General features: G+C 37.6%; 1 protein-coding gene across 2 annotated transcripts in view; it reads left to right on the forward strand.

Annotated features, from left to right (window-relative positions):
- Positions 1 to 25,553, forward strand: part of LOC143165500 (uncharacterized) — a 477,160-nt gene that overhangs the window by 240,595 nt on the left and 211,012 nt on the right. The gene's annotated exons all lie outside the window — the stretch shown is intronic.

Here is a 25,553-nt window from a genome sequence, read left to right on the forward strand (position 1 = left end):
TTTTTATGCACTTAGAGCACAACTGCAGTGTATAAAGAGTGTTTCATATAGTTGTAATTCATAGTTACGAACTACACCACAACTATAAATTGCAATCTTTAACATTACACAAAACAGTCCATGTGTCAGTTGTTGATTTCTTACGCCCATACCACTGCCCCTGCTTGAGAAGTTTTAGAAAAATATAATACAAAATACCTCATGTTAGCCAGAATCCTAGAGAATGCAGATCAGGAGGAGAAATTTCGGCTAAAGATTGTAACAACAAAATGTCATACTTTGCCCTTCATCGTGCTGGTGATCTGAATATCTCCAAGGGCTTTGCAAATCTTGCGGTGATGAATCCTTAGAGACGCTTTTCCCAATTCACAGGATTAGATACACGGTGTGGTGGGAATGAGGTCCCTGTCCATGGTATCCCGCCCCTGCTGGAGGACGTTTATGCTACAGATGAACTGCAGGTCTGCTGGAAGAGCACGAATCCTCGGAGTGCTCCTTTTGTAAGATGAGCTCAGGGGATGCTTGGCACCTCTTAGAATGAACACATCTAAATTGTCTTCCTGTCTTTGATACAGACTTCCTGTGTGGCCACGAAAAAGTCACATCATTTCTCTCATAGTTTTCTTCAATGAGGAATTAAAGTCATTCCAGACATCTGAGGGTACATTGTGAGGATTAATTCACCAAGATTGTTGAGATATTCAGACACTATAGTGATGAGTAGCACAGAAAAGCCAGAAACAAAAAAACATCTTATTTCATGTAAGAGTTGGATGTCACTCAGTAAACAAGGCTTGGGGCCACACACTGAAAAGAGAGGATAAAAAAAAGAGTATTTGAATTAGTCTCATTCCCTGGATGCTATGCATTATACAGAACACAAAATATATAATCATAACATGGAAGATTGTATTGTAACACTACAGCTGTTGTGACAGACTTCATTTTGATATTTTCATACTTTAGCATGCTTTGCTTTGTGACCTTAATGTTTTTACTTAGTTTTTAAAAGGCATTTTTGAGTGTAACATGCACAATAGACTAACTACAGCTCCCACAGAAATCACTCCATAGTGTGAATGTTGAACACCCTTTAGAACCAAAGGGGGTATCATCACTGGTAACTACAGAAGGTAGATGGTTTTCATCTCGGGAATGAATATCACCTATTGGAATTTCAGCCAGTTAGGAAAACCTGCTGTATCTATATATCACAAGTCTCCTGAAAGAATACCTTGTTCTCCAAACATTTCTCTGTTTCACTCTAACTCTTTGTCCTTAATGTACACTTTAACTAGGGTTGTACCTGGGGAAGGATATTAATCAACATCCAGTAGGTTGACACTGCAATAGTAAATTATCAGTTGCAGCCATAATCCATATACTCCATAAATTCATTTTAAAGCCAGAATCTCTGTGATCTATGTGTTAGCTATGTTGAAGCTTAGCTGCTGTCTGATACACATGTCAGATTGGTTCATTCTGCTCTTCAGAAATGTGCAGATGAGCCTTCCCATTTCTTAGTGTGGGGTAACGTTTTCTGCTTTTGCATCATTGTGTTTAATAGCCCTGGTAGAAGGGGCTATTAAAGCCCAAGCTTTCTTTTCTGATTTTGTCCGATTGCTTTTTGAAACCCTTTTTGCTTTTGGCATCGAAAACATCCTGTGCAAGTGAATTCCACAATTTAATTACATATTGTGTGAAAACGTACTTCCTTTTGTTTGCTTTAAACCTGGTGCTTGATAACTTCTTTGGATGCTTCCTAGAAATACGTAATGAGAAATAGGGAGCAATTATTAACAATTTACCTTGTCCTTGTTTGTTATGATTTTATAAAACTCCTTTATATTTTTCTCAGTCATTTATTTTCCAGGGCAAAGAACCCAACTCTTTTTAATCTCTCCTTGCACAGAAGTTATTCCATGCTTTGAACATCTTTGTGCCCTTTTCTGCATCTTTTCAGGCTGCTTATATCCCCTCTTGCATTGAGAGTTCAAACCTACATATAGTATGTAGTATGTGAGTCTACTGTGGATTTATTAGAAGGATATAATTATGTTTTTAGTTTTATTTTGTAGTTCTTTTTTAATAATTTCCAACTTTTTTTTTTCCTTTATGATCAATGTTGAGTATTGAACTGGTGCTTTCATAGGTATATCCACAAGGATTCCACACTGTCTTTCCTGTGCAGTAATAGCTAAATTAAATCCTATTGTGTTGTATGAATATTTAGTCTCTTTTCTCTTATGTCATGATAACTTTCTTTTAGAGTCTTTGGTGAGGGTTTTAATCTTTTTTTTTTTAGCAACTAGTACTACTTGAGTCTCTCACACATATGCCCATTGACTCCTTCAGAGAACTCTGGTAGATTTGTGAATCAGAATTTCCCTCTGCAAAAAACTCATGTTGAATCTTCCCTGTTTTATCTGCCCAAGTGTCTGTTATTTATTATATTTTCTACCAGTTTCTATGGCATAGAATATAGACCAACTGATCTATGTGGGTCTTCCTAAAGCCCTTTTTTTTTTACTATTGCCATTAAATTGCTTTCCATTCTTTTGCTGCCCACCCTGATTATGTGCAAGAGTTATTAGTTAAGCTTTTTCATGTCTGAGTTTCTTTATAACTGCTAGATGGGAACCATTTATTCTTTCCATTATACATTTTCTCAGACTTGACCTTCCAGAGAAGGCATTTCACTTGCAAACCTTTTTAAACTTCTCCATAGTGAACACAATTACAAAAAATTAATTTGGGTTTTTTGGTCTTTGAACACTCTTTTTACACCTCATCTGTTGGCAGAAACAGATTCTGTCGTAAGGTGTTTAGAAAGGTTATTTATGGATTTAAAAAGTTGTTCCTCAACGTTTTCATGGGCCTGCCTTATTCTACATTTACTTTCTTAAAAAAAAATCATCAAAATGTACACCTTTTTCTGCTTTCTGCATTTAGATATGACTTCTAGTAAATCCCTTCACTTGGCTCACTTTTTAAAAATTCTATTATTTTCTTTCTTCACATGAGGTTATACATTTGTTTTGTGAGTTCTGAGTAATGAGTAGGAATGAATTACCATAGGACAACTTTAAAGGTTCCTGCATCTAAAGGAACCATATCATGCTTTTCTCATGGAGATTTTTGCCCTCTTGCAAAGGATTTTCATCTAAAGTGGCAACCGAATTATGACAGTTTACAGCCTAGCGTATTCAGGTAAATCAGAACTGTTTAGGGATTTCTTTAGTACCTCAGGCTGTAATTTGCTATGTCTGCCAGGCAAACTGCTGAGATGTTCCTCAAAATGATTGAGGCAGACAACTGGGTGTCAGGATTATTACAGCTCTTCTAAGGTAAGGCTTTCCTGTTACTTCTAGGAGACATGAATCTCTGATAACATATATTCTAACAGTAGCATCTTAAAGCATTTTACTCTTAGCTGCTTCTTTTTAATTTCCTTTTCCTATGTTCCTTACTTTAAACAGGATTTTTTTTCTGAAATTGCATATTGCTGTAGTGGATTTTGTTGTTATTTTTTCAGTCCTATGGAGAACTGAATTTACGTGCATTATGTTCATTATTACAAGGTGGTTCTTTAATACGCGCATATTAAAGTAGGTTTAGTGATCTTAGCACTAAACCAAAGTTGTTCCTTCTCTCATAGGTTTTCTGGCTAGCTGCTGCCTCTCAAGTCTTCCATTTTGCATTTCATAGTCACTGTCAGCATTTTGGTAGGATGTTGCGTAGTATGATTCTAACACCATTCTCTTTCTTTTTAGGCCTGGAATTAAAAACCATGGAGATTTTATGGTACTTTTTAATTTTCATTTATTCATTTTGTTTATATACGCTTTAATTCACAGCAGCATTCTACTCAATGTGCATTCTACTCTGTGATTATTATGAAACATCTTCTCCAGCTGCTGAAGTTGTGTCTTATATAAGTCTTCTTTGAAAGATAGCGTTGCACTTATCTTAGTCCTTAGACTTTAGGTTTTGTACTGAAGTGCTTACACATTTGACCTGGCTATCTGTTTAGATACTCTCCTCAAAGTGACAACAGACTTTGTCTGTTGAGGCAGCTCTTTGCTGAATTCAGTACCTGAATTTTATCAACTTACATCCTACTCTTTTTTTACAAACATACAGAGTTCTCATGGTGTCACCCAGAGATGATGCATCCTTCTGGCCTGTGTACAGTTCTGTACCTCTAGCCTTAAAATCTCTTGGATAGTCTTTTTAAGTCTGGTCCGTTTTGCTCTAGTTGAAACCATTTCTTCTTTGTAGGATCCTTCGCATCTAAAGGATTCTTCAGCTAAACTTCTCTTCCCTTGAATAGAGACCAGCCACGAAAAAGACCAAATTTAATGTAATGTCTGACTTGCTAGCATCCTATTCAGACAATCAGTCACTCATTCAAACTAATATACTGGTGGGATTAGAAATTGTCAGATTGTGCTCAAGAAATAGTTTTGCTTTTGTTTTACGTATTGGCTGACACACTTCCCTGTCTTTTGGCTTGTCGAGAGTGCTGCCTCCCACAGTCTTGGGGATGCCTCTACCCCAGAGGACCTACAAGACCTGGAAGCTCTCCCAGTAATACATTGTAAAAAATGCTTTAAATGGTTTTCAGAGTACATCAGAATCTCAATTATCTGAAGAACATGGGAAGAACACTGAATAGAGCTCGATAATCGCGTTTACCAGTAACCAAAATGCCCTGCATGCCCATGGATCTGTGGAAATAATTAGTAATAGAAGCAATTTACCATTTAATTAATAAATGACAAGGGGCAAAACCTTGTCTGGGTTCACTGAATTTGGATAATTGAGGCTCCACTGTATTTTAAAATCTGAAATATTAACCATTATTCTGTGTGCTTGAGATAATAATCATTTTAAAAATGTGCACATAACAGGATCTAAGCCTAGTTATAACAGGATCTAAGCCTAGCTGTATTATTTCTACAAAACGAGGAAGAATTTCATAATGTCCTACATGCAAAGATTTGCTCTGCAAGAAAAGATCACTTTTTTTTTTAAGTGTCTGAGATCTGTGTCCTTAAATATATAGATCTGTGTCAGCTTTGAATCTGTAACTACATTCAGGAACCAGTGAGGAATTTCAGAGGGCAGTGAATAACCTCTCACTGAGAGGAGTAAGAACCAGTGCAGCAGAACATCTTCAGACTGGTTCTTATCTCAGCTGCCCACAAAGGAATTTGAGATTGATGGAGATAACTTAAATTTTATAATGAAATAAGAAAGAGATTAGAATTGGTCCCCGCCAGAAATAGCCATTCAGAATATGCTGTAGCAAGTGGATTGTGGAAGGCTGGGATTGAAGACAGACGTTCTTGGCTTATAGTATATTCCAATGGGTTTAACTGCCATAAAGCACTGGTTTGCTGCCTTTTCAATTATAAGTCATTGAAAAAAGAGTTCCAGACTTCTGCCTTCCTCTGCTTTGCATGTGCATCATGCCATCTTGCACATTTAACAGCCCCTACCTCTGAGGCATTGAAGCAGTATGACTGAAGAACAAGGACCAAGCCCCTAAAAGGCAGCATCCTTAGCATCACTCTTAAGCTGTCAAAAACCAAGGTGATTCCTTTCTCTTTTCTCCCTCGTGTTTTTTGTTGCATTCTCTTTGTCCCTCAAATTTCCTCCATTCTGGCATGGTCCTAAGGGATACTGCAGAAGAAAATAGGTGTGGTCATAAATGAGTCTCTGCATTTACATCTGCAAATAGGGAGAATGGGGTGAGTCTAATCTCCTTCGGAAAGGCTATCCACTGCTTGAAACCTGTTGCTGGAAACATTCTATTCCTATACCCAAGAGACTTACTGTAAATCAGTTTAGTTTGTATTATCCTTTTCAAATATACTATAATCATCAGAGGATAGGCAGTCCTTGCAGAAGTTTAATTCCAGCCCCACCCAGATGTTTCATTCATAAGGAATTGGAGGAATGAACAACAGAACCGTGCTATGAAGTTCTCTGTGTCAGAGGGTTGTGTCTATTGCTTCTGAAGAGGTGAGTAAAAATAAAATCAGTCATTTCATTCAAGTTATTAATGTGCTCACATCAGAAGTATCACAGAATTTGGTGCGTACAGTTGTTTCTGCTCAAGGGATCCATTACTGGAAAAGCAGGGAGGGTTGCGTCAGAAATGATGAGTTGGCACCATTCATGGTGGTAAGGGAAGCTTGGTTATGCAATGAGCCACATCCTGCCCTCCTGACTCTGTGAGTAGCTCTATTGAAGTCAATAGTAATTACATCTATTAAAATCAGTGGAACTACCTGCATCAATAAGATAAGTAGGATTTGGCGCAAAGGTTGGTTAATATCAATGTTTTTAATCTCTCATTTTCATAAATGCTATATTCATTCAGCAATATAAAGTGAGGTGAATAAAGAACATTCTGTGCTTTGAATAGTCTGGCATGATACATGGACAGGGCAAGTGATTAATACCATATTGTTGGCTTTGTTCTTTGCTTTTCAGTTGTGGCTGGCAATGTCCTTTTCATAATTGCTGGTATCCCCCTGAGCCTATATAATCACTCTCTCCAGCTTTTCTACCATGCCCTTAGATTTTTCCAGTGCTCAATGTAATATGTTTCTGTATTCACTTACTCTCCCATCAGAACCATAATATGTTTCTGATGTGCTACTCTGACGTGGTCAGAGCTGACGTGGGGCAGTGTATTCACCTGACAATGTTTCCCAAACTGGATATGTTATCCGTATTTTCTTGTGCATAACCATCACACTGCAGAATTGTGCTTTGTAGTTGTGCTTCTGGGAAAACCTGTGGCATTGCAGTACACTGGTTCAGTCAGTGGTGTTAGATAGGAAGTTGTGCTTGAATTTCAGATAGTATAGTTCGCTTGGCTGCCTAAAATAATAGAATTAGGGGCTAAATAATAAAAAGTGGACAATCCTGTTCTTGCCATAGATCTACAAACATAGACTTCTTGTTGGAGCATGATAATCTTGATACTTTCTGCTGAAAACAGTCACTGTATGATACTACAGTTAAAGCAGAACTATGATTCACGCAGAAATGTGAACCAGGAATGGAGTCATTGAAGTTACACTCTAGTCTTAATGTTGGTAAAATTACATAGAGGTGTAAGCCTCATTCTTTATATTTTCCAGTAGGTAATATCTAATGTGTTTCTTTTCTTCCAGTGAACTTCCTGACAGTATATAACTTATTGGATGGGCATTCGTTGTCACAAGGAAACTTCTTTTGAAAAAAAGACAGTAAGGACTGGTAGTTGTCTGTGCTATTTAGCGTATGTCAATGAAGTGAAAGCCTTACTGCAATCAGAAAAGATTAATTAATGTGCCATGAAATTCTGCAATGCCTTCTCACAAGAGATTTCCATTTTGTTATGTTCTCACTGCCGTGACATTCAGGACTAGATTCTGCTTTCAATGAAATGTGAGGTCATTTGACTGACATTAAAGGATTTTTACTGATTTAACAGCAGAATGCATAATTTATGACTACACAAGGGTAAAGAGAGAAATACTGTCAATATTGTAATTGTTACATAGGTAAAACTTGCATGCGTTCATAGCAGTAATCCATTCATTGGTTAAGTTCCTTAAGGAGATTCACAAAGTCCCCCTACATATATACTCCCTGGTGTTCCTAAGGGATGGAATTTCCTACAAGGTTTTGAAAATCTGAAGCCATACGGCTCCCTGCTGATGCTGTGGGAGTTGATGGTCCATATGTCACTATGGGTGCAATTTGCTCAGTTTTCCTGGATGTGTGAGATACCTGCAGGTACTATGCAGGAGGGGGAGATAAGATTTGGATCAGCAGCTGAGGGATGAGAAGGATTAATCCTTGTGAAAACAGTAGGCTGTTACTCAAGTCTCTGCACAATGAAGTATTATGTGTGTTTACAGGTGCTGTAAATAGCCTCCTTGCAAGTTCTTTCTTGCAGTGTTTATCCAGCTACACTTCTATTGATGACACACTTTATAAACAATTCATAAAAGTTTTTATATGATTTATCAATATTCTAAGAGCATTTTTGAGATGGATAATACGTATTACACATTTTGTAAGCACATCACAGATCTACCTATAGGTTATTATAAACATCAATTGGCTTGTTCTACTCAATCCTTTATAACAGCTAGTAAGCATTTATTGAACCCTTTATTAATGATTTTCTAAACCTTCAAAGGTAGCCCTCATAAAAGTGTGACCTCCTGGCCATGTAAGGAATTTAAAGGTTCTGAGTTGAGAGTAGAAGATGGACAGTCCAAATGCAAATTCTTCTTAAAATAGAATTGGACAGTAACGATGAAAACGCTTTTTAAATTACACTGCTGTCCAAGCATTTCTTCTAATCAATTGTTGTAGAGCATATCACATCTTTCAGCAATCACATCTGAAAAGGTTCTCACTTGTAGATACTTACAGAAATCCCAAGAAGGTAAATTAATTTTAATTCTGAGCAGCTGAAAATTCAGTAGCACTGTGCTCTAGTAAAAACTTGCAAAGATTGATATGCCTGAGAACACTGTCTTTTAAAACTAGCGGTTTTTAGACTGGTAGAAAAGCCAAAGGATTCTGACTCTGTTATTATATTTAACATTTAGTGTTTTTCCCCATATTTCTGAGGAGATCAGAGGACCAGAGGTCATGAGTGAGAGAGGAAACTGGCCTTTGCTGTATTTCTCTTCATTGCTTTGGCATGTTTGACTGGTTTTAATTCTTAAGAATATAGGTAGCTCTATATGCATCCAATTGGGGCTCTCCAGATTTAGGTTTTCTAGTTGGGGTGGTTAGTATCTGCCTGTGTTTTTCTGGCTTTGAAACCTCAGTGGAATGATTATTGCTTCATCTCTTTCTGTGCTGCAATTGCTGTGACTCTTTCTAGTTCTTATTTGTACCAAATAAAGAGAAAAAATTGAAAGACTTTTAAGACTCTTAGGAATTATATCACTATTTTATCTTGGCTTGTAAATAATCATACTTTTTGGAAATTTAATTTAGGGTAGGTAAGAGAGCTTGCAGATTAGTATTAATGATGTAAATCAGTTGGGTTGGATCTGTTCATTCATATGTTGGAGTTTCAGAAGTGCCTGTTAGCCTAGAAAAATATATCTGGTTGAATGTGTACAGAAGATCATTACTTCTTTCTTGGACATACTTGCATCAGATGGATGAAAAAGTCTTTAGGCTTTGTTGAGATGCAGAATGAAGATTTGATTTCTGAAGCAAGGTGTCATGCAGAGACAGAGAGATCTGATAGTGTATAGATTATGGTGACCTGAGTCTCTATCAGTCTCCAGCAGCTATCATAAACAAAGTACATGATAAAGGATGTGCCTTTTGCTGCTCCCAAAAGCATTATAAAAGCATACTGATACTTCTACTGTCTTTTTTGTTAATCTTATACAGCCTGGAGTCAAGCTTTATATTTCTGAGCAGGACTAAGTCAAATGAAGCCATGCACAGGAAGATACTTTAATACGTTTTGGTGTAGCTCCTAAATTCATATCTGAAAAGAAAATTTCACAGAATCATTGAGGTCGGAAGGGGTCAATTGTCTAGTCTAATCCTCCAGCTTAAAGCAGCATCACCTAGACCAGGTTCCTCAGTGCTGTGTCGAGTTAGGTTTTGAGTATCTCCAAGGATGGAGACTCCACAGTCTCTCTGAGCGAGCATTCTGGTGTTTGAGTACCCTCACCATCAAAATTTTTTTCTTATGTCTAAATGGAATTTCCTGTATTTCCATTTGTGCCCATTCTCTGTTGTCCTTTCACGGGATAACACAGAGAACAGCCTGGCTCGGTCTTCTTTGCTGCCCCACATCAGGTATTTATACACATTGCTTAGGTTCCCCCTGAGCCTTCAAGATAACTTCCCGAGATAATTATCTACAAAAATCTTACTCAATATCTTTTCAGTGCTTATTGCAGGGAGGAGGATACTTTTCTTTCATTGTATAAGGAGACAAGTGATTTGCAACAGTTCCGCAGGAAAGCTGGGATGATCAATTTAAGTTAATAGTGATAGGATTAAGATAGTCAGTTCCTTAGGTTTTTGCCAGCATTTTATTTGTTGAGGTAATTCATTATTTTGGTCAAGATGATCTACAGAGTTAAACACTTTTTCTTTTTTTTTTTTCTTTTTCTCTTTTTCTCAAGAACGTTTTTCTGCTGGCTTCCAAGGAGGAATAAGGCTGTTTTCTGTGTTCAGAGAATCACAGAGTATTTGAGGGTTATAAAGAACTAGGAGCTCCTGAAAAGATATATCAAACTTGGTGCTAAAGCCCTGGAGCATTGCCACTTGGGAAGGTCCTTTATAATGTTTTAAAATTCATCTGTTGATATCTCAGTTTCAAGAGTGTATTTTGTTCTTAAGTCATCTATACTACTTGGAGGTGCTTGGAAAAAAGAAAAAAAGAAAGAAAAACTATACATTGTGCTAAGCTTGGCATTTCTGCAGCATTCAAATTTTAGTACAGCTCTATTGTTTCTGTTACTGACTTTTCTAAGTCACACTTTTAGTCTTCTGTTACAGTTATGGGTAAAATAGTTGAGGTAGTGGTGGAATGGCATATTTCAGAAAGCATACTGCCTACCCTGTTTCCAAATTTTAAGTGTTGTTGGCCATATGAAAGCTTCTACCACGTGGAGAGATAAAAATGGTGCCAAGTTGTATTTGTATATGTAAAGCTTAAGTTTCTGTTTGTTAGGAAGCAGCATTGATCAGTTGTTGCTGATGAGATTTCAGCCTGTTCTAAGAAGAGCTGCTAAACAGGCTTGTTTCGTTTAAGATGTCCATGTCATTCTTTGAATTTGTCCCACTAAACCCAACAAAAGAATTCCCTTTTATAATTTCTCATTACTGTTTGTCTGGTGATAAATTGGACAAATATTTTCTTTTAATCTTTAAATGCTCATTGTTGGTCTCTGAAATTCTGATTCTACACGTTAGTGCATGGCCCACATGGTTTACTTGCTTTAAGTCTGATACATTTGGGGCAGTTTCAGCTTTGTTGAGATTAATCGGGAATTGTGACCATTGAAGTGGACAGCTGGTCTTTACCATTTTGTCTTAGGAGGTCTCAGGCATCTACTAAGGCCTAGTATGTGCATAGATTTTATACGACTATAATTGTTCTATTTGAAAGGATTGAAAAGGATTGAAAGTTTTTACTGAAGTAATTATACTAGATCAACTTCATGCATGGATATAGTTATACTAATATAAGATGGAGTTATAAACCCATACAGTTGCATCAGCATAAAATGACATGACTCTTGTTGAGGCAAGGATAGGGCTTAAGTTTTTTATATTTTAATTTCTTTGGAAGAAGAGGGTTACTTTAGCTAATTTGAACTTTAACATACCATTAAATCTTCTCCAAGAAATAATACAGTAAGTTTAAGATCATAGGTATCAATTAGCAAATCTAATAGAAGGATTCCTAAGGAGGGATAGATGTATGTCAGATATTAAGATATATTAGCAGACAATGTGCTAAGAATTGAGAGGTATTTATGTATTAACATAGCTGTTCTCCTTCAAGTGATATAAGATGTATTAGATGTTTGTCCCAGCCTATATCTTTTCAGTGCATTATATACAGAGAAAAGGATGCATTTCTTGAACTCTGGTAATATTTGCTCTCTTTGTCATAAGAAAGGAGAGAGTTTGCATTAAACAGATTCCTTTTATGTTCTACCTACAGAATTTCAAAGAATGCCAAACAAATGAGGGTAGGAGTTTGTACATTTGTGCATCAAAGAAATGCTTAAGTAGTTTCTTACATGTATAAAGGTACATTGTAGGGCACCCTCAAAAAGAAACTATGTTCTGTAATCAATCTGTTGCCACCTGAATAATTAAATAATGTTTTTCAATTTAGAAATGCTCTTAAACACACTAAAACTATAAATTACCCCGAAAAAAAAAAAAAATGGACTGGTTGCTAAATGGTCACTGCTAAAGATAACATAAATGCCAAGTCATTACAGTTATCACAAAACTGTCATTTTTAGCAGTATGGTAGTATTTTCATAATAGACCCTACCAGATTGATGGTGCTCAGATAATGCAGAAGTTAACTGAAAATCCTTTCTCTTCTCCCTTTCAAACTGGTATTTTATTTCTAGATGGCAAAACTTTTCAAGTAGTGTGGATCCCACGTTACTATGTAAGTTGTGCTGAGCAGTTAAAAAAAAATTAGTAAGTTAAGAGGATGAAATTATATTTTTTAAATTTTAAAATGATTGTGTCAGCCATCAGGGGGTAAAGGATAACTTTAACAGTGAGGAAAGTGTGAACAGAGTTTTGTTCAATAGCTGCAGTTCAGTATAATGATCAAGAAATGGGAATATTAAGACCAAAAAGAAATTAAATGAAGGTATGTAGAAAATCTGTCTACATGGAAAGTATATACATATTATATTTAAATACCTTCTTGTCTGTAGGTTTTCTGAAAACTCTTTCAAATGGACCACCTAATGCCAGATAAGCATAAAATTACTCTAGGAGCAGTTCCTCAGCATGATCAAGTGAATGAAAGAATTACCCAGAAGTCTTTGATATAGGAAGTAGAATATCTGGTTAAGTTATCGAACACAATCTTGACATAAAATGTCGTCTTAAGGTGTTTTTTTTTCCTGATTTTGAGTTACAGGATATTTTAGAACTTCTTTGGGGTTTTTAAATATACCCTAATAATTTGTTTGTCCATTAAGTTACTAGTTAATACACTTATTACCTGGATGTCAGAGTAGACTCTTTTTAGACGTGAGTATAGTTTTTTACTCCTGTAAAATGCCAAGATACGTTGTTTGGCCACATTTGAAGTTTTGCAGGATTTCAAAAAGGTTATGGGTAAGGCTGTCTTTTTCAGCTGCCCTTGATACCCAGCGGGTTCTTTGTATCTTATTTCTTTAGCCTATATATCCAGTAGTTTTTGGCTTAGGGATTCCTCCTCCTTTCAGAAGAGCCCAGAGGTCCTGTATTGAATCAGCAGTTCATTTTCACTGCCTTATGAGCAACTGGGAAGCCAAAATATAGCTTCTGCAGTGAGGGACACAGAAAGGAATCCCCAGTGACTTTGTTGCTTAGCTTTGCTCTTACCTTGTGGAACCTCCTCCTCCAACACCCCTTTGAGATGGTAGGATGTGGACGAATCAAGTATTGAATTAAGATTGTCCAGTGGAGACGAGCTATAACCTGTTTACGCAACTGGCCTAATGCAGGCTTTGTCACGTTACAGCACCACAGAGACCTCAGTGTCACAGACTTCTGGCAGTTCTGATAGACTTAACAGAAGCCTAGCTAGCAAGAAGAAAGGTTGAGGCAGACCTGGATCTGATCTAAGTGGTAAGGCAGAAGACCTGCAACTCTGGTGATATGGGGAAGTGTGGCATGCTGGTATCTGCTGATGTGAATACCCCTGTTTACCTTCTGGTAATTTGGGAAAATGTTCTTTATTCTTAAGGCCTAGGGAATGTTTGGTCTTCGAATTGCCAGATTGACCTGGATCTGGAGTTGCACCTTGTTCTTTCTTTCTAGGGGATGGTCTCCTGAACCGGCACAAGGTGGCTTAACTCTGGCCTTTTTAATGACTAGCCTGAGGGAAACTGCTAGTGGTACCAACAGGGAATCAATGTCTGTACAGGATGGCAGTGATTTCACAACTATGCCAAGTAAGTTTACGCAGAAAAAACTCCAGGCAAAATAACAGCAAAATTGCTACTGCTTGGAAAGCTACTGCAGCAGAATAATGTAAAGGAAACTCAATGTGTACAATCCTCTTGACTAGGCAGCCCGCTGAATAATAAACCTTCCTAAAGCCAGTGAGGCATATTCATATAATTGCTTATGATTTTCTTTGTGCATGTGTCTTCATTTATATTGTGTATACCGCATATGTTTATATTTATACAAATCTTACTGTTGAACAGAAGCCTACTGTAAGTATGCATATTCTTGGGTATGCCCGTATGTGTGTTTATGTATGTCTGTATATTTGTGTGCGTGCACACGTGTGTATGCATATACGTCTGTGTGTATGAGAAACAGATGCGCTGTAGGCAGATAAAGCAGATAAATATAGATTCAAATAGAAGCATAAGCCTATAAATATAGACACTATATAGAGTGAAGGCAAGCAGATCAGCACAGTTTCATTATTACTTGCATTCTGTATAACAAAAGAGTAGCTGACACTGAAATGACTGAGGGGATGACACTGTTGGCTCTCAGCAAAAGTAGGAAAAAGGTAAGAAAACTTCTTTCCAATACGAGCAGCAATTATGACAGAAGATTTACTCTCTCTAATCATTTGCTTAATACAAGTCATCATGTAGTTTCTTCTGGGGTTGAAGTCAGGGGATGGAAACAAAGCATAACATTTGTAATTTTACCTTAAAATAAGTAAATAAAATAAAAATCCCGACCCACAGTCTGAGAAAGTGCAACCTCTAGTTTTGATTTTACAATAAGCCTCACACACTGTGTTTGTCAACTTTCTGTTTCTGCTGCACAACAGATCTTCTTTGCTTCAGGTCCTACGGTCTCTCCAAATGAACTTGGGTGGCAGAGTATTGGGAAAAACATTTAAGTTCATGACAAAATTAACTTTCAGAAATAATGTGAGTGTGTGTGTATATGTGTATCTTAGCCTTCTGTTTGCAAATCTCTGATGCCTGTTTTAACAGTCAGCTTTCTCTCTGTTGTAGCAATATAGCTTTGGCTAATCCGTAGCTGTCATATAGGCAGTTAAAGTCAAAAAGGTCTTAATTTTACTAGATATAAAGAAAACATTGCAGCTTTTCGGGGGCACCTGAAAAGTCAAATTTTTCTTATTCTGTAACATTTTGATGAGGCTGTTCAGATAAATCAAGATTGCTGGAAAATGCCAGAAAATTATCAATACTGTGTTTTATTTTTCTTTGCATAATACAGGTAGTATTGAGGTGTTTACAGCAAGAGGCTAGCAGCCGAGAGTTGGGCATTCTCTTTCCAGCTTGGCCACTCGCTTAGCGTGAGATCTTGCACAAATTGTTTAAAGTCTATGTACTTACCTCCCCGTTTGTGAGTAGAATTGATAATTATGTCACAGAGTTGGGTAATTGAAGAATACCTTGTTTTCTTAATAGGTCTCGTGATTTCATTGGAACTACTCATGGAGCAAGGTGTTCAATAAGAGTATATCTCTTTTTACAAAGTGCTCTGACAGTCTTGAGGAAAAACGAAGAAATAACAGTAGAAAAATACTATTGCTGATGTTCTGTATTGTGTTACAAACAATTCACTTATTTTTAATTTATTTAATTGTTTTCAAAATATGCCATTAGCTGATGAGTATTGTCAAGTTTCTGTATTCTGAGGAACTCACAGCAAAGCAGAAGAAAGGTAAACACCAGCATGTATATATTCATACTCAGACCAACAGTACTCAATATGACAAAACGTAACCAAAGACAGAAAATTAAAATGTCAAGTGGTGGAAGCCTTGCTGTGGTATTCAGCTCATGTAACGCTAGTTTTCTTAAAATATCTAGTCTAAGCTAATTTTCCACTGCAGACAAAAAGAGAAAAGCAGCTCAGAACATTGGGGTTCTGCTCCTAAACTCATTACATGGTTTGGCACGAGCCATTTTTTACTCAGTTTTCTTATTTTGATACCTGAAAATAAGCTCTTCAAGGTGTATTTTAACATGTTATTCAGGTTAGACCCCAATTTCCAATCACCTAGGTGCTTTCTAAAAATTTGATCTTTGAGTCACATGAAGTACCCTGTGAAGGTGCTTATTTTTTACTACATCTCTTGAGATACCTGAATTAAACACAAAGAGGAGTCTGAAGTCGTATGTATCTGAACAATAAGAAGCTATGGGGAAATCTCTAACTGGTGTAGGAGGCGCTGGCACTTTCACTTGTCTGAGCTAGTGGAAAAGTTCTATGAAACGGGGACGTGCAGACTTTGTTCAGGTGCTGCTGCTCGCGGTGACTGTGGCAGCAGCAGCATCTCTCACCTCTGGGCTGGAGGATGCACTCAGCTCTGGGCACAGCTCTCACATGCCTCGCAGGAGTACCTTGCCCTCTGCAATTCGGGGACTCCTCAAATGTGCGAGCTACCTGTTGTCTGAGTATCCCTGAGTTACTCAGACTGCCGCAGGATGAAACCTGTGTAGTGTAAGAGTGGTATTTGAGAGTTATAAGGTGAATGAATATGATAAATTATAGTACTTCAGAAATTAACTAGCCTATCCAGTAAATTCTTCCGAGTCCCTCCTGGTCTCTTCCAAGTCTGCTGCATATTATAACAGCCACGCTTGCTTCAAAATAAGATTTTGCTTTTAGGGGCCAAAACAAATATTAAGGTTTGTTGGACAGGGATTATACTGAGCCCCCAATTACTGTAGAAATGTGGTCTTTTCAAAATCTCATAGGAATATCTGGAAGGGAAGTTATGCTATCCCAGAAGGCATTCACTGTGAATTCTGAATTTTGTTTCTTGCTTCCCTGCTCTTTTCTCTCCCTAATTCTGATAAATTAGTAATTCCTTACCAGATTAAATTATAACATTAGATTGTTTTGCAGTAGGGGAAATACATTTTAAAAAAAAAAATTTGCTCTTGATCTAAAACCTTGCATGTGTTGATTTCAGTCTGGGTCAGATCATTGCAGCTGAGTTATAGTCTTGAAAACTGAGGTTTATTATGGAAACACTGACATAACCTCAATTCTTTTGGTTCTGGAAGACATGGCAAAAATATCCAGAGACCTTTTTTTCTGACTCTGAGTTCTTTGCTAGTCCTCTTGGACTTTGCTTTCTGAGTCTTTGCCAGTTTTATTGCCATTCATTTTGACTAAAACCGCCTTGCAAATATGTCAGTCTGTAAGAACCATTAGGACATGACACCATTACACATGTTTAATAGGTTCGTTGAGGGGTGGGGAAAGTTTAGTAATTTCTGCTGTGTCATGGTCATTCCAAAATGGTGGAGTCCAAAAGGTTCATGTGAAAGAGAAGTCGGTAGGAGAAAAATAAAGTTAAATTGCCGAGAAAAGCATATTTGTTGTGAGTTACTTTCACTGCAAGAAAAATCATGTTGCAGGAGGTCTGCAAAAGGTTTATTGATTCTTTAACTAGCAAGAAGGGTTGGCAAGCATCTCTAATGTATTTATTTTTTGTCTCTATCTTTTTAATATTTTTTTATTATTCATTTTGCCATTAAAAGTCCATGGCAACCTAGCACTGTGCTTATCTCCTTCTACAGTCATTAAAAAGACAGAAACTGTATTGAGAAACATTAAGCTTACATGCAAAATCATGAAATCCTAGAGTAATAACTTGTTTATAACCTTAGTCTCTCCCTTATGATACAGTCTTTACCGAGAAGTGACATTGTTTTTCTGCAAATACAGCGCTATAGAATCTTTGATACGTGCAAATGGCATCTACTATTAGTGTTTCGCTAATCAAAAAAACCCACCCACCCAAACAAACAAACAAACAAAAAACCCAAGCCCCAAACCAGCTGTATAGCACAGTGAAAAATAATGCTACTTCGCAGGTATGTTGTCTTGTAGGGACAACGTATATCAGAGAAGTTAAAGACGGTAACATACAGTTACATACCAAAAGGGCAGTTTGTTAGCACACACAGAGATTTTTTTAGGATTTTCTGACCTAAGTATGTATCCAAGATGCGATTTGTAAAATATTTGGTAGGATTTCATAGCTGTGTGGACTTTTAGAAACTTCAGTATTTTCATCATAGTAGAAAACTTTTTCTTGAAACATGAATCTAGACAGTATTGACTTTATAGGCTCTGAGTCCATTCGTATTTTCAGTTGTTAATGCCATAGATAGTTTAATCTCTCTCTTTCTTCCCCTTTCTCCTAAATCTCTGGATGTTCTTTTTTTTGCATTCCCTATGTGCAAAACAGATGAACTTCTGTTTATTCAAGTTTTCATGAAATTTCAGATTAGGTAAACATTAAGAATAGAAAATTTACATAGGGATGTTTCCAAAATTTTTGAGTGATTGAAGGCAAGTTGATTATAATGGAAACTTTTGTCAGCTTCACTTGATAGCCCCTCAAGTATAAAATATATCAGAACTGAACTCCCTAATTTGTCTCCGCATATTTTTAGGGGATTCAGATCTCTGGTTGAACCTGATATGTACAATCCATAGCCAGTTGCTTATAAGGTAACATACGAACAAGTGCTTAAATATATGTGTACTCTGGATGATGATAAAGCAAGCATAGCAGTGTTGGAGCTGCTCTCACTGGTATCTGAGCTTGGTTTTCCTCAGCTGGTATTTCTTTAGTGCCTCTCTCTATCTCTTTTCTATAACATCCCGTAAGACTAATGCATTTTAAGCTTCTACACTGCATCCCGTAAGATGAGGACATACGAAACTTCCAGACTAGCTTTAAGCATATAAACAGTGCTGAAAAATATGTTCCTCTTCACATGCAGTCTACTCAGAAGAGTGCGGGTTCTCATTGTTTGATAAGCTGGCCCAGTCTTCCTGAGACGCTCACCTTGCATAGCGTCACTCAAAGTTTGATTGTGAAGAATAATTTCTAGTGACGGCATGACAGTGATGTAGAGTTTGTGTCTTCTGTGTCTCATTTCTTTCCCCCAGTGTTCTCCTGGTCAACAAAAAAAACATACCTGAGCACGTTTTGAGTTGGCCCAATCTGTATTAATGAGTCCTTAATCCAGATTGCACGCCTAGGTCCCTCTTTATGAATACCTTAATCTTTTCCTTTAAGGATCAGTTTCATTTTAAGACAAATCAGACTAGTTAGGCTGCGCATGACTTTTTGTGTAAAACTTTTCTGGGTAATTTCAATGCAATTCCAGTTTTGTGCAAACAAAATGAATAAGCACGTGCAAGACAGTGAATTGCTGTTTTCTTTTTCTAACATCCTGACAGAGATCCTGACTGCATGCTGGCTAGTAGTATCATAGTTAATGTTAGTAGACGTGGATCTGGGGAAAAGAAAAAAATCAACAGAATAGTCAGAAACATTGCATATCTGTGGAATTTCCTTAAAATAGGGTTTACCTTTCTTATAACGGGTTTTTTTGTTTGCTTGTTTTGATAATTTAGGACCTGTAAAAATGCCTGATGCCAGACCTGTAAAGAATAAGTATGTTGCCCATTACACAGAATTTGAAGAAAACAATATGGGGAATGCATGTCTTCCAGTAAAGATAATGCAAAAGAAGCTTTAAGAGCATGGATAGTTGATTTTTTTTTTTTTTTTTGTTATCAGCATATTCAGTTTCATTTCTGATACTAGGCTAGGTGTCTGCTGTGGCTTGTGATAAACCACCTTTTAGTCTTCAGTCTTTCAGTGTGCTTTATAAACTATGTTAAAACGCTTTAGAATCACATTGACGTTATCGGCAAAATCCCCAGCCCAATATGAATAAATAAATGGATGCCCAGCAGTCCAGTGTTGTGCCAGGCTGTTGGTGTTTCCTTGCTTTGTAGGACCTAGTGTCAAGTGGGAGCCGACAGAATTTGGAGGCAAAGGATTTAGCAGTGTGGTGGGCATTCACCTGTGGGAACGAGAGAATTCCACCTTATTGACTGAAAATGATTCCTGTTGCAGAGCTAGGGGCCTGTCTGTGTCTAAATTGAGGACTCCAGGTGTGTGTGCTCGTGTACAAGAGAGAACAATGGGGATATTTTGGCAGGCCTAATCAGTGAGCAAAATAGGTCAAGTGTTCCTTGTTTCCAGTCTCTAATTCCCATACTTCCATGTCACCCTACCATCTCAAAAAATACAGGGCTTTGTATTAAATGCTGTGCATAGTGCCTATGATTTCAGTGCTCCTACAAGCCTGTAGGTCCTGAAGGAGTAAGTCAGAAGTCGATGTATAATATTGCTAAAGAAAGATTTCTCTTAGTAGCCTTAATGACCCTCATGGCTGAATATGAGCTTCCTATGCATCTTTATACCTAGCACAAGAAGTGCCACAGTAGCATCAATACGTATTTTTCTGTAGTTTCTAATCGGATTTGGGCACTGGGTGTGGGAGGGAAACCTTGCTTTTGGACAGAGGGTTTCATGGCTTTTGGGGTTTTGTTAAGCATCTGCTCTTCTAGCAACAAGCATGAAAATGAAAAGGTTGGGAAAAGCATGTGTGGTTCAGAAAGCCATACTTCTGTTTCTAAACGCTTTGCTCCTCTCTTTCCATGGTGCCCCTCCTCACGCATACCTTAAATCCACATCTCACCCCCCTGCGTTTCTTCGTCTGTGTCTCTCTCTCAGAGCTCTGAATTCATTATATGAAGTAGTGTAAATCAATAGTAAATGCTAACCGCCCACTCTGTACTCAGTTACGCAATATCACATACCGTTTACACAGAGACAAAAAGGGAAAAAGCACACACAGGCTTTACATTCAAAAGCTCTTGCATAATTTTGCTTTTCTACAGCCAAAAGAAAAAAAAAGAAAAAAAAAAAAGGAAATAACAGATGGGGAGACTTGCAGTTTTTTTCCCTTTTCTCAGACTGTACAGAGGGGAGTTAGTGTAACATCCATGGTCATTTCTAATTGCCCTGTGCTGCAGATAAGCAAGGCAGACTTGCTTGTGCTTTAAAGTAAGACTTTCTTCCAGCTTCCATGATGTGGTGCACTTTTCAGGTAATAAGAGAAAAACTATTATGAAGTGTTTAAGGCTGAATTGGTTATTTGTTTAGTCTTAATGGAAAAAGGAAAAGAAAAACCTCACTTTAACTACTCGATACATGTTGCAAAGCGAAAGAGGGACGAGGAGTAAGGGAGGTTGGATTGATTTCTCTGGCGTGGTTTTGTGCTGCTGGTGTTTTTTTTTTAAATCTTTTTTCCTTTCTGAAAAGCAAAATATCTCTCAGCGTAATATTTATGTAAAAAGCCAGTTATGTAACTCTCGCCTGCCTTTCGCTTTTGTTACCTCTCTGGGCTGTACAGCTCTACTGTTTTTCCTCACGACAGATTGTATTAAGACCTGCAAATCCTAATGAAAGGACAGAACGACCGGGTACCCACAGCACAGACTTTAATTTCGAGCCTTTTTAAGGGCTTCAGGCTGGAAGACAATGGATCTATTTAAGATCTGTTTTTGGCTGGAGGAATTCTTATTGAGTATTTTCCTGTCACAGTGCGCTCTGGAACATCCCTGGCTTCTGCACAGTGTTTCTGCCTCTCTCCTCCTCTCTCTTCTCCCCCCCCTCCCCAAACTTTGGATGTATACAATGAAAGCTTTTTCCCTTTCCTCTCCTAACCTTAATGCAAGTGTCAGGTCAGTCTCCGTGTAACAGCAGCAAGTGCAGAAGCATAGTGAAATTTTAGGTTGCACTGAACTTTATTTATTCATTTTAATTTCATTTAAGTGATTGATGTCCGTAGAGATCCAGAGATTCTTTTGATTAGGATTGGTTGGGATATTTTAATTGATTTCTGTCAAATGCAAGTGAAAAATATATAACCCTGCTAAAAGAATAAAAAATGAGGGATTTGGGGGGTTCAAAAAAGGGAAGAAAAGGGTCAATACTAAGAAAACTTCATACTTTTTGATCACAGGAAGAAAATATTCCTGTAGTTATTGCAACCAATTTATTCCTAGTTGTATCCTCTGAGGATCTGACCTGTTTGTGGTTGCGAGCATTGTGTCGGGGTTTGTTTTCTTTTGCCCTTTACAAACCGTTCTTGTCTGCGTGCACAGTCCTGGACAGATTCTTCCCTAGTGTAATGCTGCTAATTCTGTTGATATTATGTCAGGAGTCTATTAGGTCAATTATAAAGTTATAGGGCTCGATTCTCAGTTATTTTAAAGTGTTTTTCTGGCATTGGAAAGGAGCCATAAAATGACCCTGAGTGTGAATTATGCCCACTTCAGGCATAATAGAAAAACTAGTTAAAGCTGACATCTTTCAACAGTGACCCCTCAGACAAGCTTTAAATGAAACAGGGTTTTGTGAAAACAGGAAGTGGAATATTTTAAACTCTATAAGTATATTATAAGCCGTATATTTCACCAAATTGCTGGGGAGTACATATATATTCAAAAGCTTATTGGAACACCTGGATTCCCTGCCTGATTCTGAAACCAGCCCTTGCTTTGGCTCTGGGCAACGAAAACTTCTTCTGCCTCCACTTCTGTCTCAGTACAGAATCTCTCAGGGATTATAGTAGTAGATACTTGGTTTATTGTGCCCTACAGAAATATTCTGAAGCTATTTTATTAATGTTTATAAAGTGGATTTAAATGCACAGGGAGAAGGTGTTGAAATAATTTGGAGAGGTTAAAAAAATCATTTAAACTTCAGGCCGGTGTTGCCACAAAGACCAAATTGTGAGCACTAACCATATATAAATGTTAGCTGGAAATCAGATGACAAGCCTAGTCATCAGAGGATTAAATTCTGGAAGACTATCCTATAGGAATTACAGGGCCTGGAAACCTATGTAGTTGTAAGATGGGGCTGAATCAGCGTATCAGTAGCAGTTTATTACATGATTGCACGCAGTGGAGGAGAGTAATCTCCTTAAAATCCCTTATCCTGGTGTCCCTAATAGCTGTCAAGCCTTTATAAAATGCTTGGAAGATGTAGACTGTGTAGCTTTAAAGAGAACATGATAAATAATGATTCCAGTGTTTAACTTAATCAAAAGAGTGGTCATACGTCTTTGAATGAAAATTACTTTCTGCCCGTCTTCTCAGAGTTTTAGTCTATAAGTTTTTTGTCTGCGCTAATTACAATGGAAGACTTATTTGGAATAGGTGTACAAAACCTGATAACTTTTAACAGCAGACAAGCAAATTTCCCTCTTAAAGGCATTTGCATGCTTTTCAGTTACTGAGAAGTTTCTTTGCATGTCACTAGGTTACCTCTAACTTCCTGAGCCTTCAGTCCCCAGCTTTGCTTTGTACGCTTACAGGGAGTTGTAACAAGGCACTAACTTTCCTTAATGGTCTAACACACATTTAATTATTTTCTGAGTATTTACGAATTAAACAAGAAGAAAAACCGTAGAAATGCCTGCTGCTAAAAGACTGGTTATATATATGCAGCTGAACAGCGACCAGAACGATGGAATTTTCTATTTTCTGCAGAATGGAAACCTAATTTTAATTTATGGAGGAGAGGGTGATTTGACTTGACCAGATGCTAGACATGCAACCTGTGAAACTTCTGTCTTCCTAAATTCATAGGCAAAATAGGCAAAAGTGATGGCTTGAACAGTTTCTGAAATGAGATGTTAATATTCAGTTTTAATGAATAAGACTTCATTTTACAACTTAAAAAGACTCTGGTATTTTATTTTTAAACATAAGCTGTTTGAGTCCTGCCACTATGAAGATCTGTGTCTTAGTTTTCTTGAATTCAAGTTTGTTATTTTAGAGAAAAGGTTGAATATGAACCCTAAAGGTTTAAAAACAACAGCAAAAATGAAAAGAGCTCTACATTAATTTATACTTTTAAATTTCATTATTTTTCTTCCCTGACACATGCTTGGGGTTGGGTATATTGGAAAAATAGCTAGCTAATATGATTTTGCTGTATCCAGCAATGTGCTGAATTAGCTACAGTAGTATTTTCTTATCTAGTAATTATTCTGTAAGGTCTCCTCCCTCCCTCCCTTCCTCAGAACACTGTTTTTTGCAACTCTGATACTTTGGTTGAAGTTTATGACAGTTTTGTGACCTTCACTATAAGTAATTCATTGCTACAGCCTTCAGTAGTTTCACGGGTCTTTTTGACTTACAGAAGTCTGCAAGAAAAGAAGCAAGAAGCAATATATTTAGAGTAGTTGTTACGAAAGTATCAGGCCTAGCCGCACTGAATGTTTCTGCACTCCTCTTTTTCAAAATTATTATCTTACACATTCACAGCAAACGAAGCAGAGGCTTAATTTCTCCCATCTGAGAATCTGTGTACTCTAGTCTTTGCTGTTAAATCTGATGTATGCAAGTGGGCCATGACACCCGCAGGGAAGGATCACTGAAGTCCAGCGGTGTAGAGGAGTTGTCGGGATGGGCGCAGTGCTTAGAGCGGGGTTGACACTTGGATGTTCCTTGCTCTTTCTTCTGCACAGTGGTTAATATTTTCCTGTTGGTGCTAAATGAAGAGGGCTCTGTTTGGATGGAGTGCCTGCATCAGCGTGAGCCCCGCGAGAGGATGCACCGTGCAGTCTGTCATACCCACTTTGGGGAAGGAGCACATCCTCATTTGCTCGTGGGTTTGTTTCCTGGACGTCTGGTCTCGTCGCTGCCGACTACTGCTGGTGGCTAGGGTGGGAAGGATGGATAAGCTCTCTTCACCTTATTGATGCAGAGGCTTAAAAACAACTCTTCAGGACACGGCCTTTATACCTGTAGTAAAAGAGAGCAGGGAACTAGACTTGATAATCCGGAAAGTGTGCTTCAGGGTAAAATCTTGTAAGAAAACTAACTGTAAACAGTTCAGTTTCTGTGGGGACTCAATTTGGGGTATTATTTCATAATTTTAACTGAAGAAACCTCTGACTTATTTGGCTTTTAGGACGCATGATGAAACTCACTCCTTTAGGGAAGTTCTTGCAGAGACAAGATACAAGGAGAGCTTGCCTGTGTAAGCAGCAGAGAGGATTGTTTGCTCCTGAGTTTTTGCTGATTTATTTGTGACTGGTTGCAGCAGAATAGATGGACCCACTGCTTTGACTGTGCAGTGAACAAGAGAAAAACGCACTCAGTTGATAAGGTTTTAAATCAAAACAAATAATAATGCTCTTCATGGAAAGACTGTGGAAAGGTATTAACAGAGAACAGTGCAGAAAACATCTGAAACCATATTTGCCCATAGTTTTCACTACATATATTTCTTAAACTATTTTTCTGCTTACAGTTTTTATTAAATATCCTGGTTGCCTTAGGCCCCTTACATGACTAAAAAAAAAAAAAAAGACAAAATTTCAATCTCGTCTTCTGGGATCCATCTAAATACACATTTCTGATTAAAAAGTGTCAGTCGACACTGAAGCTGGAAATGGTCTGTTCTGCTGTGAGGAAGGGAGGGGCAGATCCATAATGGTTGTTCGGGCTGTCGTGTTTCTGAGAATCAGCTGTTTTTTCTTTATACTACAAAGATTAAACAAAGAATGTTAAACATTTCCCAATTTAGCATTTATAATGGAAAGCGGCTGTAGGGCCACAGCTCGCTGCTGCAAGGGCAGGCGTTCATATTAGGAGTCGCTTAAAAAGGCTTTTATTTTCTTTGAAGGCCTATCCATTCCTCTCCCAGCCCGGCTGCTGTGCTTTGCAGTCAGGTGGAGGCAGCTTTAAATTTTTACTTTCATTTAAGTAGGAGCTAATTTACTTTTGGAAATGAAAGTTAAAGCAGCTCAGCCATCTGCAAAGTGGAGGAGGAGGCAGTGGGTTTCTTTAACTTTTCAAATCTCTACGATTCTATTTCGCACCAACAGGCAAGCAAAAATTACTTTCCTGAGCTCCTATTAGTAATAATATGTAGTATTAATGATCTAATGTCT

The sequence above is a fragment of the Aptenodytes patagonicus genome, chromosome 1 (genome assembly GCF_965638725.1).
Source record: "Aptenodytes patagonicus chromosome 1, bAptPat1.pri.cur, whole genome shotgun sequence".
Classification (NCBI taxonomy): domain Eukaryota; kingdom Metazoa; phylum Chordata; class Aves; order Sphenisciformes; family Spheniscidae; genus Aptenodytes; species Aptenodytes patagonicus.